This window comes from Aphelocoma coerulescens, chromosome 4 (assembly GCF_041296385.1).
Source record: "Aphelocoma coerulescens isolate FSJ_1873_10779 chromosome 4, UR_Acoe_1.0, whole genome shotgun sequence".
Taxonomy (NCBI): Eukaryota; Metazoa; Chordata; class Aves; order Passeriformes; family Corvidae; genus Aphelocoma; species Aphelocoma coerulescens.
This window is the reverse complement of record NC_091017.1, coordinates 47,093,564-47,109,009: the sequence shown is the minus strand read 5'-3', so window position 1 is coordinate 47,109,009 and position 15,446 is coordinate 47,093,564. Positions and strand designations below refer to the sequence as shown.

The window sequence follows — 15,446 nt, the reverse complement described above, 5'->3', positions numbered from 1 at the left end:
GTAAATAAAAAAAAGAACTGTAAAAATTGTTGGCTTTGCAGAACAGTTTTAGCTACATAATGCTGTATTGGGTGGCTATACAAAAGGGAAATCTGCCTGTGGAACATTAAAGGCAGTCTTATATTTCCTAGATTACTTCTGTGCAATATATGCTTGCTTTGTCAACTAAGATAAACACCCGTAAATCACAAAAGTTTGCAACAGGTGTAGTAAATTTAGGATTTATCTTGGTTTATTATCAGTTTGGTTAAAATGCCTGTCTTCTGCCACATCTCAAAACAGTTGTCTTGAAATACTTAACACTAAATAATGGGGCAGTGGTGCTCATCTTTTGGAAGTTCGGGACTTCTTGAGTGTTTAGTAGGTCCAGTTTGTTTCTTTTATTTCTGCATAGAAGATAGGTCTTAAACTTTAGTATTTACTAGTTTCTTAAAGGAAATGTTGAATTTTTTTACTGTCAACAGCACATAGTCCCTCTGCTTTTTGTCAGGTCTTGTCTGACCTCTCACTGGCCCGGACAATACAGCAGTCCACTGGGGCTGTTGCTGTTGGGGGAATACCAGTCATTCGGGGCTTTCCAGGGCAGTGGACATTCCATAAAACTTGATCAGTACAATACAAGCCAAAGTAAATTTGGTGTGTTTTCTGTCAAAGCTTCAGTTGCCCAACTTGATGAATTACAGGATTGCAACATAACTGGCATTTAAAAAGACTTAGGGAGACTGTCTAGTCCAATCCACTCTGCTCAAAGCTGGATAAGCTGCAGCAGGTTGCTCAGAATCATGTCCAGACAGATTTTGAGCATCTCCAAGACTGGAGATTCCACAACGTCACTGGGCAACTTCCTCCAGTGCTCAATCACAGTAAAGTTTTAAAATGGAATTCTTTGTTTCAATTTGTGCTTTTTGCTTTATTGTTCTTTCATGGGATGCTACTAAGACAAGGGGAAGGAACACTGCAACCATATATTTAGGGAGGTTTTACTCATTATTTTTCAAAACCATGCTTGTTACATTTATGTATTCTAATGGTCACTTACAGAATAAACACTTCCAGTGCAGTGCTTTCTGTCTTGTAGACTCAGCTGACCATTTTATATCAGTGACACAGGTTTCACCTTTATGATGTAATACCTCAGATTTGGTAACTGTTTTGGGTTTTCATGAGAGCAATGCCTGTGCTGTAATGCAGACTAACTTTTTCATCCACTGTCATAATGAAGACCATTACTACATTTTCTAGTGCAGACCCTAGGATGTAGATACTTTTGCATGTCATGAATCTCAGTTCTCATGGTATGGTCCTGAATTGTGAGTTCTTTACAGTTTGCAAGATTGCAATGCTCATGTCCGAATAGCTATGGGTACAGTACATTTTGAGATTGCACACTGTTTAAAAATGACAGCCAAAACCTAAAAGCAAACAGAAAACTTGTATTACTGCAGGGAACCTCAGGGATGGACCTAGTAGATCATAAAATGGGTGTGCTGGTGTGTTCATGTATTTTGTCCCTGCAATCTACCTTGCTATTTTGGTGCAAGTGAATGGTGTATATCATATCCAATAACTACTATGTAAAAAGAATTAGGATTTAGTATGCCAAAACAAGAAAGTATTCTTACTTTTTGAGAAACGCAGGCCACTGCATCTTCTGTCATTAAAACTATTATTGCTCAATTTCTCACATTACCACTGAGGCAATTGCACATAGAAATACACCCAGAGTATTTCAGATATGGGTGGCGTTTTCAGTATTTCAGATGTGGGAGTAGAGATGTGGAGCTGCTGCCTTGCCACTGACTACCTGCTGTGAAACCTGACATGCATTTGGCTTCATCCTTGGAACTGCTTCTGTAAAAGCTTTGCTTCTAAGAATGGTTGGAATGAGCTGCTCAGCCAGGAATGCTGATTTGCCCAGCATAGTGATATACTCCCAAGGAAAGCTTCTTTTGTGTTTAAGGGATGCAGATTAACACAGATAAGAATTTGTGGTAAGCCATCTAATATCAGTTGTCAGTTACGTACTTAAACATTTATTACATGAAAATGCAACACAAAAGGCTGGATATAATTATGGACCTTTAGGATCTACACATTTACATTTCAGTCCTACAGAGTTGCTGTATCTTTCTCTATATGTGCTCTCTTCCCTCCATCCATATTAACTTCACTACTACAAAGGATATTTCTCTTACTTCAAATATCCAAATAGCCTGTCTCTTCTCAAGACAAAACAGGTACTCTCTGTGTTCATATGTGTGATTGCTTGAGCATAAACAAACAGATTTTAGTGCATTTAAATATCGTATTTCAGTGCTCTGAAATTACTATATTCTTTTAAAAATACATTTAGAATGGTATAATGTCATTGGGCAGTAGTGATTACTGAAAGCCTTCAGGATTGCTTAATTTCCATGTGCATCGCTCAGCAGTGGAAGCTTGCTGAGGCTGAAGCTTGTTAGTAAGTGTAAATGTTTGTTAATGAGATTAACTTACAAATAGCAGCTATGGTTTACTAGAAAATGCTTCTTAAAGCATTGCTTCTTAAATAAAGCTCTTAAAATATTAGCATGAGTAGAGGAAGACCACAAGGATCCATCTGGAATGAGGACACTGCCAAGCATCTGCTATGTCAGAATTCCGGTTTATGATGCTGAGCCATAGACAAGGACTCTTGGCCATAATTTATGATAATCTCTGGCTAGAGCTACCTGTCAGAAATTGTGCCTTCACTAATCCAATTACATCACTGAAGATAAGAGTCCATGGTCAGGGCAGTTTCCAGCTTAGGAAAGGCTCTTTCAATTTTTATGGCTTTTGCCAATAAAAATTTTTCAGGAAACATCATAACTAAACAACTTTGTGGTGGATTGTACCAGTGTGGCTGTATCTGTAATCATAATACTGGGCATCCTGTAGTAAGACCTCAAGTCAGTAGAAGATGGAGCTCTCTTCTCATGGGAGGGGTCATGTTGTTGCTTCATTACTTTACACTGGAAAGACAGAAATCTGGAGGAGAGTTCCTTTTAAGCAGGACTAAGTGTAGTTGCACACTTGAGGGTTTTTCTAGAGATGTTTTACATATAATTTTTGAGCTTAGAGTCAAGACTAACTAGGTTGAAATAATCAGTGAGGGGGTGAATTACCTTTATGCTTAAAGTTTTTCAAAGAGGAAAGAGGTTTTTTGCTACTCTTTCCCAGCCATATCCGGTTCCCTGAAGCAGAGAGAGGTAGAGTGCACATAAAAGAAATGCTATATATTAATGTTGCCTGGTAATCTATTTGCTGTGCTAGAAATCATAGCAGTAAAAGCTTTGTGGCATCTTATTTTTCTGACCCTTAACAGCTGCTGCACTGCTTGAAAAAAAAAAAAGAATTATAGTTCAAATTCTCAGTAATTTCATACAGCTAAAAATGTTTGTCTTCTGTTAAGGTTTGGGAGCTGTCCTCTTGAGAGGGGCAGGGAAAAAAAGAAAATTAGTTAATTGCTTTAAAGAGAATAATTGAATTCAGAGATGAAGTTTAGTGTTTATTTTCATCTCATGCTGAATGTGCAAGCTCTCCCAAAAATGAAGAATTGATACTTTATGGAGCAGGTAAGAGATGAAAAATACAAATCTAAATTCACTCACTGATTCAAAGTGATTAATTCATCTGGTTTTGTGGTGTTTCAGTAAATGTCATCATTGCTTTATTAATACATATAGAATAATTTTTTCAGAGAGTATAATATATCCATACACTATTTTTTTGCAACAAATACTTAATAGGCAATTGTTATACAGATTAAATACTCTCCCCATTTACACTTGTTGTTGAGCTGTCAGTGTTGAGAGGGAGTGAATTTTTTTCTGCATCTTAAATCAATTGATTAATTTGACTTCAGTAATACCTAGATCGACCTCACTACTTAAAATTGTACCTCTCATTACATGCAGTTGGAAAAAAAGAGAAAGCATTGGCTAAAGGCAGTGATTTTGCACAGATGGGGCCTGGGATGGTATTGGGCCTGTAGGATGTTTTCTATGATCATGTGAATCCGTGTGACCATAATTCAAATCTCATTGTAAAATGAGACCTAGCCTTTTAGAAAAGAAATGTACTGGTAAAATGTGGTGGAAGTCATCCAGAAAGAAAATGAAACTCTACAATGTTACTTTTACCAGCACTTTAATAACTCCTACCCTGGAGGAGTAGGCTAGATACCCAGTGAATGTTTTTCATTGTATTAACAATCCAGATATTTTAAATTAAAAGTGTAACTGTTTCAATTGTGTATGTAATGATATTTAAGAAAATTAAATTATCTATTTGGAAAAGACAAGCTTCTTTCTAAGTTTATTTTAGGATTGCATCAGCTTTCAGTTATGCCACAGCTTTTTATAGCTTGACCAGTGCTAATGATCTCATTCTCTTAACCTGATAATAATTATAATGGAATACCTTGATTAACTTGAATGGCAGCTCATATTTGATATGGTGGTTAAAATTAACCACATTGCAACAAGTTGCCACCCTGTGCTTTTTCTTACCTTATACAACCAAATAACTAGAATAGGATGATGTTCTGATAAAAAACAAACAAACAAACAAAAAAATTAATCTGAGAGTGTCATAATAGGGCTGTGTATAATTTCTTTAGAAAGAAATCTACCCTCTTTGTTTTTCAGAACACTTAAAAATAAGTGAGACCAATCCAGTACAGACAACGTGGCCAAAAATACCATCAGTATTTTCACATCTCTCCACAGACCACGTATAGTGCAGGCAAGAGAAGCATTGCTGCTTTCAAGGATATCAGAACTCCCCTGAGAGGGAAAAGACTGGACATATTTTTCTGTAAAGGCAAATTTTAAAATGGGTACGCTGAAATGTGGATAACTCCTTTAAAGCAGATAAAATAGGTTTAGAGTTCTTAGAGGTCCTTTCTCTTTGGCTGCCTTTAGCTTAGTTTGACATAGATGGGGAAAAGTCAATGTGCTCTTACCAGTTCTTCAGGTCAACTGCTTGCTCTGACGTCAGTTCCCTCCTGTTTCAGGCCCCAACCCAACCAAAACAAACAGGCAGGACTTGTCAGATTGGTAAGATACTTGCTTATGTTTCTGTATTTGCTGCATGCTTTGAAATGCTGGAAATGTAGTGTGCGAATATAAATTTATACAGTTAAATAGACAAGACACTATGAGAAGATATTGTTATGGCTAAGCTTCTTTTTAAAATGCCTTTCTGCACCTAAGTGTACTTTTTACCATGAGTTCACTGGAGGATGAGGCCATTAAGAAGTGCAGACTCTTCAATAGCTTCTAGTAACTAGCAGAAGGAATCTTAACTGCATCATCTGCTATTTAACTACAGTCTAAGTATCCTTATAGTGATATGTAAATCAGCATGAAATTATGAAAGACAAATAGGATGGTAGCCTTTTAGAGTATCTGGAAAACTTGCAGGAAAGTGTAAAAGGAGACACTGATTTCCCTTGATGAAAGAGGAAATTTGTGAGATCTTAATGATAAACGTGAGTTAATACAATTCTGAAGTGTGTGAAACTTGAGGCTACTAAAACTAGTGCAAGACTTGCAGAAATTCAGAATAGGTTCTTTTGAGTTCAGCACATCAAACACTGACTTCTCATCATACAGTTTTCTATACACTGAGCTAGTTACTTACACAGTTAGGGCTCCTACCTACCACTTAACCAAATGTTAGTGCTAATTCTGGCTTCTCCTGTAGGTGGAAGCCCCTCCAGTAGAAGAAGCTTAGTTGTTTTTCTGTTCTCTTCTGAGGTATGTTCTTAGCAAGCCAGTCTTTCAACAGACTATATATAAATTAAGCTGATGAGTCTCAGAAATGCGCATATCACTCTGTTTATAGACCTTCAATGAATGCTAATTCATTGACAAAGTGTGAAAGTGTAACTTTACAGCTAAAAAGACTAGGAGTCAGCTCATTCGTTTGGAATGTACAGTATGTGATTATATAACTTCCTGAACTGGTGACATCACTGATGACCAATCAAAGAAACAATACTTCTGACTATGATTTCTATTTGTAATATTCCAAATATCAAAGATGAGACTAAATATTTGGCTTGGCATTTTAATGATAGAATTATAAACAAAAATTGCTTTGATGTTTCTGAATATGTCTGATTTGGGCAACTAAAAGTGCTGTAAAGTTTTGAAACTAAGTTCTGACTGCACTGGGCTTTCAGGACGAAACAGTAGGAAACTGTTTTAAAAAGTAACTATTCTCTGGAGTCTGAGTGCTTGGAAGCAGTGACACCTTTTAGCTCAGCTGATGTAATGGACACATACTACTCAGGATGTGGCCAGTAATGAATGGATGTTTTTCATAAATAGCTAGTGCTCTAAAATAACATCAGCGTGTGTCAAGCTACAGCAAGGGATAAAAAAATAAATTATTCAGCTAAGTTAGCCCTTCAGAACCTTGGAATTTTACTTTAGATTCTGGCTTCCTTGAAAACTCCTTATGTTTATCACTAGATTTAATGCTACTGTCATTTAAAACACTAGAGCTTTGCATTTTAGACCACACTAACAGATTTAGAGTTCCTTAGAAAGAAAGCATACAGTATCACTCAAATTTTATTTCCTCATTGTAGAATGCCTGTTGTAGTCCTGAAGACAAGGAACTAGCTCTGAATATTTTCCAGCTTTCAGTGGAAGTGTTAGAAGCACAGCTAGGTGCTGTGTTCCCACAAGTTTTTGGCTCATAGCAGCGTTCTCAAAGTGTATACATTACTGCAGTGTAAATCTTCAATTGCACAAAGCAGGTGGTTATAGGCAAGCTTAGTCACTGGGGTCCTGCTGGTGGTACCAAGGGCACAATTGTGTTATTGGTACAATATGAAGGAGAAGAGATGGGATGGCTGTATCCACTACATACCTTTTGTGCAAGGTCTGATGCTAGCTGTTCCTCTTCAGGAAATAAGGAGCAAAGAGCTCATGTTAGGAAATACAGTGACTTCCCTGGCCTTTCTATGAGTGCATCCAAGTGAAAAGATTTATCTCTTTCCAACATAATTTATCTTACTATTTGGTGTGAGATCTCTCTCCTGTCATTTATCTCTCTTAAGGGATAGGATATGGCTAATCCATAGGCACCAAACCATTTTGATGTGGCTTTATCCATAACAATTTATGTGCTTCAGGGTAGTCATGAAAGCTCCCTGATAATTCACTGTGGTGCAATTGTCTGGAGCATCCCCTGGCAAAGGCAGTTAACTCTCTTGTAAACTTGTTTTCAAATACTGCACAAGAGAGAAGTGCAAGTTCTCCATTTTTTGAAAATTGTTTTGCATCAGTATGGAACAGTAGCTGAGTTTTATTTGGAGCCTGGGAATACACATACACCCACACAGTACTCCCTTGAAAGGTGTTAACTGTGCAGAAGTAGAATAACTGCTCAGTTCAGAGTTGTTACCAGTAATTCAATTGTAGCTGCTAATTGTGACTTACAGTTTTTATCAAGAGCTATGAAAGTTCACACAGCTACTCTTGTTGAACAGAGTTCACACTTACTTACTCTAGGAACACAAATCCTGATATCTTATGACAATATCTAGATCTTGTTATTTATTGTTAGTACTTTCATCAGATATGACTATCAGTGTAAATTCTGTGTCTATCACTTCACCTATTTCTGATACTAGGTCTGATTAATAAATGTATATAAAATGTAAAGGCAAATATAAAAAGTGGGAGAAGAATCCTGAAAATCATGACCTGTTCCACATAATTTTTTTCACATTACCTTATCGCGACACACATATGTTCACCTGTTCATTTACCAAGTGTAGGTACTTTAGAAAATAAATGTATGTGAAACAGTGAAAGAGTTTACTGTTTAAAATTTACTGATGTGATTTCTGAATGCTCTACTAAGGTTTCTTTAAAAAAAAAAAAAATTTATTACTATTCAGGAAATCAAATTACTAGAAATCAAGAAATTTAATGAAAATTTAGGAAAGAAAAAAGAAACCAAAACAAAAAGAGCCCAAACTAAGCCTGTCTGATTATTTAACAAGATGTACCCTTTACACATTTTGCTGCTTAAAATTTTTACTGTAGTAGGAAAACTTAGTTAAATTAAGGACCTGATGTCAATGCACAGCTTTGGAATCTTGTTTTTTTTTAATTTTCCCCTCAAATATCTGCCTAAATTCTAAATCTGATAGAAGGAAGTCTTCAGCTTTAGACAGTGAAACTCTACCTCCCTCCAGCTCTTGGAAATTGCTTTTCTCATAGTGAAATAAAAATCACCATACTATAACTTTGAATATTCTCTGTCCTGTGAATCATACTTTTCAGATCCTTTTAGTAACAAAGAACTCTTTTTCTTTCAATAAAAATAATTGGTTCCACCTACATTTTCTTTGGGGACTCCGTGATTACTGTCAGAACAGAAACCTGAAGTGTACCTCAAGGTACACCTCAAACACTTTTTAAGAATAAACTCTATTAGTAATTAGCTGTAAGTAAAGTTACAGTGCCAAAGTACTGAAAACAATTGGTTGTGAAATATGTTTTTCATTGCAATCTACAAAACTGTACTGAATGGATGAAAATGAAATTTTATTTTGGTGTGTTGTAAAACTGACTCAGTGCCACTTTTCTTGATACTCCAGGTCCTAAATGGAAATTGACAAGAAGGTGTGTAAGCTGGCAACTGAGATTTGTCCTTATTCAAATCCCATTATTCATTCCATAGGCAATAAAATTTTCATTGTTCTTGAATTTTATTTTTGTATATATTTGCATCCCTCATCATTCATAGTATTAGTTATGAAGTCTTACTTTTCCAGTTGTGTATTTAATTATTCTTAGCGGGGATACTAGGTGTTGAAGAACAGTTCAACCTTCACCACTATATTTTTATTCTGACAGAGCCATGGACACTGCACCAAAAAGATTACAAGATGGTTTTTACTATTAGGGGAGTTTTTTTACTTTTTCTGAATTCTTATAGCTTGTTTCCCATGATTGTAACTAGATTTTTAATTTGCAAATAAGTTCTGGATGAACTCAGAGAAATAACATAAGTTCACAGCCTTATGTGTCAGCATAACTGTTCTTTAAAAGCACATCAATCAGCTGACCTAGTCTGGCCTGGACCGATTTGGTAGATTAGGATTTAATAAGTGGAAAGAAGATAATAAATCTGGGTAGAAAATGTGCATCCTGAGTTCTAGACTTCAAGAGTGGCTCTGGCTGTGGCCCTCCACCTTTGGGGCTTTCCTGGCCTAAGAGTAAGTGGCCTGGAACCATAAAGCTGTGGTTCAGGACCTAAAGTTGTGATACAGCTAAGATACTGCTAACTTGGAAACTCGCTGTGCCTTTGCAGTGAAAAAGTGGCAGTGTGACAGAGTACTGTCATGTGATTTGTTGCTGCCATTGACAGAAGATTCAGTATTTGGGATTGGGCCTGGCTGCCAAATTCAGGGCCAGCAGTTACTGTACAATGCCTTTCTCCTTCCCCTTTCTGGAATGCTGACAAAAGGTGGACAAAATAAATGTTTTGTGTTTTCTATGTATGGATAAAGGACTTGTACAGGCTGGAGGTGGACAGATAGCATGTCTAATCTTTTTCTTCTGTATCCTTGAATTTAGAGCCAAAACCTAGTAGTGTGAGGATTCGAAGAGTGGAATTGGCACTAGGAGTTCACCTTACCGTCAATTGTGCAAATGCAAGTTGGCTACGTGCTCCTAACTGGGAAATGGAATTCTGTTTCAGTTTGGACTGATACACTAGAAATACCAGTTCTGTCTCCTCACATATTTTCAAAACTCTGGGCTCTTGTTTCACTTAGAAGCTTGAACATTTCCTCAATTTTGACCTTGAGCAATGGAAAAAACCCCAACTTGGTACTTGTAAAAAAAATTGTTATTCAGAGTTTCTCTTTTTCAAATATATGCCACTGGAGAAGGAGAAAGTGATAAGTTATTAAGTTTTCTGAAAATTCATTAAAAAGGAGGAATATATTTGGAATTCTTCTTCATACCAAAATGCAACAAGATTTCTCCTGTCTGTTCCTGACTATTTGCTTTAGTCATGTTGAATACAAAGTCAAATTTATTGACTGTACATCAAAGTTTTCAAGTGGGAAGTTAAAATTCAAAAAGCTGCTACTGGAAGCAGTGATGGATTTAGAGGAAAGCAACTGGGGCCAATTGATTAGGGCCTTGACCAGGCTAAAGGAGGTGATAGTGCAAATCATGTATCTCACCACGTGGACTGATGGAGGAACCTGGGGCTGCCACTGATGTGATGTCAGATCACAGGGAATGTCTGGGGAGCTGGGCAGAAGAATGGCAAAAAAATCAGGAAGGTGAGATTTCTTGATGTTGCAGCCACTGGCCCATAAGATGATTTTGGGCAGATTGCTTGTCTGTGCTTACTTACTTATCTCAAAAGTGGCAATATTTTTGTCTTTGAAGAGCTTCTTCATTGTTCTGACATTGTTCAGATTTTTTTCAGGTTCAAGTATTTTGAAGTTACCAAAAATATTTAGCTCTAGAAAAGTTGATCTGTTTTAATACTAGCTAGCTAGACACAAAAAAGGTTGAATGAATGTTACAACTGAGTCCCAGGCACTGATAATTATAAGTAGGTTGTAGATACATACATTTCACATCTAGTGAAACCCTTATATAGGATTGGTAAATTGAGTATTACTGAGATCAGCCTGGCTCTGGTGAATTGGATGAGTAACAGCTGGATTTACAATTTCAGAGATGTTATAGAAACCTTGCACCCTCATCCTGATTGTCATCTCTCAATTTAAAGTCAGGTTTTTCTGTTAATTTTTGGCACTGAGACATCTTTCTATTCCTAAATAAAAGATCAGCTATTCAGAAAGGATACCAGGATTGTCATATTTCTTGTCTTGTTTTGTCACTCTGTGAGAAGACATAATAACCACCTCCTTGTTCAGATACATTCAGGAGAAACCAGATGAAAACATGGCATTTGCATGAGTTATGGGTAAAGTTATAGGCCTGTCACAAAACAGTCATGTTATTCTGGGATACTTTCCTGTAGTCAGTCAGAAAGATTTGTTAACCTTTCTGCTTTTAAACTTTAATGTTGTTATACTGGAATTAAAAGTAGTTACTTTACCTGGTAAGCATGAGACTGCTGTTGGCTTACACTAAGCAAAGTGCTGTTAACTAAAGGTAGTCAGCTACAAATTAAAAGCAAAATAGGGTTTTTTTAGTTTGCTTGTTGCAGTTATTGACCCTTGTGCTTCAAAATAGTTTTGGATTGATTCACAAATATCCTTGTGTTTCTGCTGAGGAGAACTAAGAAAAGTTTTGGTGTTTCCCTTTGTGAGTATCATGTTGCATACTACTGCTTACTAACTTCTGCAATACCAGGAGCCAGAGTTCAGTGAGCTTTGTGAAGCTTGAACAGCACAATTCTGCAGTGCACTTGGGCAAGAAAGGAAAGAAAGCTGACAGCTGTTATGCACCAGGACTACTTGTCTGAATAATTATTTTTCTCCCTGTTTTGCTAGTCTAAAGTCTTACTAATCAAAACTACCATTATCTGGAGAGCCCAAGTGATTGATTTCTTTCCCTAACAAAATTCATTTCTAGAAACATGACCCTGAAATATCTGAGGAAATTAGAAATTTTCCCCAGAACTGCCGCTTTGGCATGAAACTTTTGTAGTATTGCTTAAATAATTTCAGGGAATGGAAATGCCCAGGTGGGCGTTATAATCCCCTGGACATAGCATTCCTCAGCACCAAGAAGAGTGGTGGTGTCAGGATTCTCCACTGCAATCTCTCAATATTGTTTCAGTACTGAATGTGTGTACATGTAGGCAAAAACTGGAGCTGATGGCATTTAAACTGGCAGCTGCAGAACTGCCTATCATAACTGCAAATGAACTATTTATACTCCAACAAAATTAAGTTTATACATAACCTTAATAACTGACTGGTAATCACTGCAAAGCAAGGGCTTTTTGCTATTATAATGTATATGTCTAAAATTGCATACAGTGAAGCCTCACTTAATTTGTTAACACTCTTTCATTTAGGGATTTTGTTTGAAAAAGCTAACTTGTTAATTAGTAGTACATGGGCTTATGGATTTCTTCCATTATCAGAGTTCTGAGTTAAAATTTAAGGCAAGGCTGCTTGCAACTGACCTGCCTCATCCCTGTAAACTCCATTTTCTGAAAAGCCAGTAAGAGGATCTGAGTTGTGGAATTTTCATTTCACTTAATGCACAATAAACTTCTCAAGGGACATACTAAATAACAAACAACTTTTTTTCTTCGAGCACTGAGTATCCTGGTAACAAATCAGTTATCAGGCAATATGTAACAGATCTCTGGTTGGATTTTTCAGCAACAATAATAATTATAATATGGTATGATAATTTTCATCATTTAGGAGGGTATTTCATGAGACTCTGAGACAAAATTCACTAACTTTTGAGGTACTATATGTTTTTAAACTACCCAATCTATGATTTATTTTCCAGATATCTTGACATAACTGTCTGTCTTATACCTTCTATGTAGTTTTTGTTCAATTGTTTTGTTTAGTGTATCAAATAAATTAAGTTACATGTCCTGTAGAAACTGAAGACTTTCTGAGGGAGTTCAAAACTGAGTTGGAATTTTGTGATATCGTTGTTCTTTTTAGCTCTTCAAATGCAGAGAAGCTCATACTGCCAAGTCACCTATTAAGTGCTTAAACAGTAGCCTTTATCGACGTTTTCTCAGCATTGCAGATATCTAGCATTACACTATCTAGTGCCTTACAATTTACCTATTTTAAAAAGACATCTGCTGTGCTGTGTTGTTGAACATTGCCAAGTTTGATTGCTAGCCAAGGCCTGCTTGTCCTTTAGTCACTGACAAATTCGTGACTGTGTTCCAGAGATGTGACAGATAATCAGCTGCCTCACGGTGTTGGTAAAAGGTAACCCTGACCTTTCCTACAAATAATTAGCGTCAATTATACTCCCCACCTACATCCTTTTCACCACAGTGGTGGAAAAAAAAAAATCAGGCTTTTCCTTATTTTGTTCTAATAACAAAAGTAAAATTTAGCAATCCCGTGCCAGAATTTTCTGCAAAATTTGAATATTGACATATATCAATCTGGGAAACTACTGTAGATTTTATTTGCTTAGGTATTCTACCTCTTCTATGGATGTTAGGATCCTGATTTCAAAAAAGATAAGGTACTTGAAAGAAATTTCAGATGAGGAACAAATCAACTGAAGTGGTCTTGGGTAGATGTCAACTTTACTTGTTCATTATTGGCAGAACACTTGAAACTTATTATTACACCTAACCAAGTATTTGAAAATAGTACACTGAAGTCATTTCATTTCGCAGACATTAACTGAGTAGCTCTGAAGATCCCAAGACTGTTGTTAGCACCCTTCTGAAACTTTGCATCAGACTGATCTTTCCATGACGTTTCCTTTTTATGATAAGCAAGAATGTCTTTGCAATCCTACTCCTGAAAAGTCAGTTACAAAGGGCAGAAGGCTGGCACTTGTGATTCTGAATTCCTTTGGTTCGTGCCCCTGGTCATGTGTGAGGATGAAACTGCATACAGCTGTGCTACGTGGCTAATTAGCTCAAAACTGGATTTTGCCTCCCAAGTAACTTTTATGTGGTTGAAAATTCTGAAGTTGTTCTATATATCAGATGTAGCCTGATGTAGGATAGAAATATATAGTTCATAAGGCTTTTCTGCCATTGGTGCAAAAAACCATTTACTGAGCATAGACAGCACTTAAATTGCAAGTTTATGTTATTTCATTTCTCAGAAATGGTGATAAATGGAAGAATTGTGTACAGGGGTTTACTCCCTCAGGGGTCTTATGCCTTTCATTTAGTATTTACTAGGAAAGAGACCAATTAAGGCTTTGATCCTGCAGAATCATTGTTCCACTTTCTATTACCAAGCATTTGTCCTCTACTAAATATTATTTCTAGAACTGACATTGTCTTGCTTTGTCTTCTTTAAGCTCAAAAAGTATAAATTCTCTTCTTTGCCTGTATTTTTTTATGGAAAGGGTAATTATATCAATTCTGTCAACTGCATGGGCAAGAAGCTATAAAAACATAAGCATTGCAAAACAATTGAGTTACCTGATTCAGCTTAGTGCAATGCATGCTCCTTCTTATCTACTTTTTCCTGTCTTTCCTTGGAGTCACATAGGTCGTTTATTCTGACCAAGGAGGGAAATAACATTGGACAGCACCTTTGACAGTGAGTGGTGAGTGCCCAAGGCACAACTGCGTTAACTGGTAGTGTAGCGTTCATCTTGGATTTAGCCTGCTAAAGAGTTGGAAGACAGGCTGTCAAGTACCAGGGGTGTTTCACTGTGCTGTTTTTACTCTTTCACCCTTATTTTGTTAGTAGGGTAGTTTCATTGGATCTTGACTCCCTTAACAAGTGATGCTTTTTGTTATAACTGTATAAATTCATCAGTCCAAACCTCAGATCATCAGTGGGTGGGCAGTATTTGCTTTTAATCTGTATGTGGTGCTGTCCTTTAAAATCCTCACCCTGTTTTTCCTGTTTTCAAGTATATTAGTTACTATGGAAACAACATCAGTGTTGTGAGCTTCTAAATCTTGAGTACATTTGAGTAGTCTTGTTTTCTTTCCTCTTGTTTATATACAGTGGTTCTTTTGCTCCCACACTATATCTGCAGCTTATTTCAGAAAGTGGTGCTAAGCAAACTCTCCACTGCTGCTTCCTTAAATTTAAATTCTAGGAGTCTGTAGTATCCAACCATTCCTATATCAGAGATTCTGATACTACTTCTCGTATTTCTGCTGATATTAGTCTGATTCTATTCAGAGAAATCAAAGATCTAATTTTTTGTGCCAGAGAGTAATAAATACCTATAGTAATTGAAAAACAAAAACTTGGTCAATTGTTTTCTCTTGTATCACAGAATGGTTGAGGTTGGAAGGGACCTCTGGAGATTGTCTGGCCCAACCCCCCTGCTTTAGCAAGACCACTTAGAGCCAATTGTCCAGGATGATATCCAGAAGGCTTTTGAGTATCTTGTGTAACAGAGACACAACACCCACTGGGCAACCTGTGGCAATGCTCAGTCACCCTCACATTAAAAAAGTGTTTTCTGATGTTCAGACAGACTTTTCTGTGTTCAGTTTGTGTTCGTTGTCTCTGATCCTGGATACCACTGCGTGCAACCTGCAGTCGGTGTGCACAGCCTCCCTTCAGGTGAGTGCAGATAGATGAGATTCTGGCCCCTGCCCCCCACCAACCCTCTCCCAGCTGTCACTGGGCTAAACAGTCTCTCAGCTGTTCCTCCTAGGAGGGATGGCTCTCTGAGTCCATGGTATGGCCCTTTGTTGGAGTCTCTAGAGTGTCACTGGCTCCTTGTACAGGGAAGCCCAGAACTGGGCACAGTACT

General features: G+C 37.1%; 1 protein-coding gene across 2 annotated transcripts in view; it reads left to right on the top strand.

Annotated features, from left to right (window-relative positions):
- Positions 1–15,446, top strand: part of SORBS2 (sorbin and SH3 domain containing 2) — a 208,262-nt gene that overhangs the window by 38,495 nt on the left and 154,321 nt on the right. The window contains exon 1 of one of the 2 annotated variants that reach the window (XM_069013876.1): positions 4,772–5,081. The exons of the other annotated variant lie outside the window; for it this stretch is intronic. The gene's annotated coding sequence lies outside the window, so the exon portion shown is untranslated. Of the gene's footprint in view, positions 1–4,771; positions 5,082–15,446 lie in introns of those variants that run through there. 2 annotated transcript variants of the gene reach the window in all.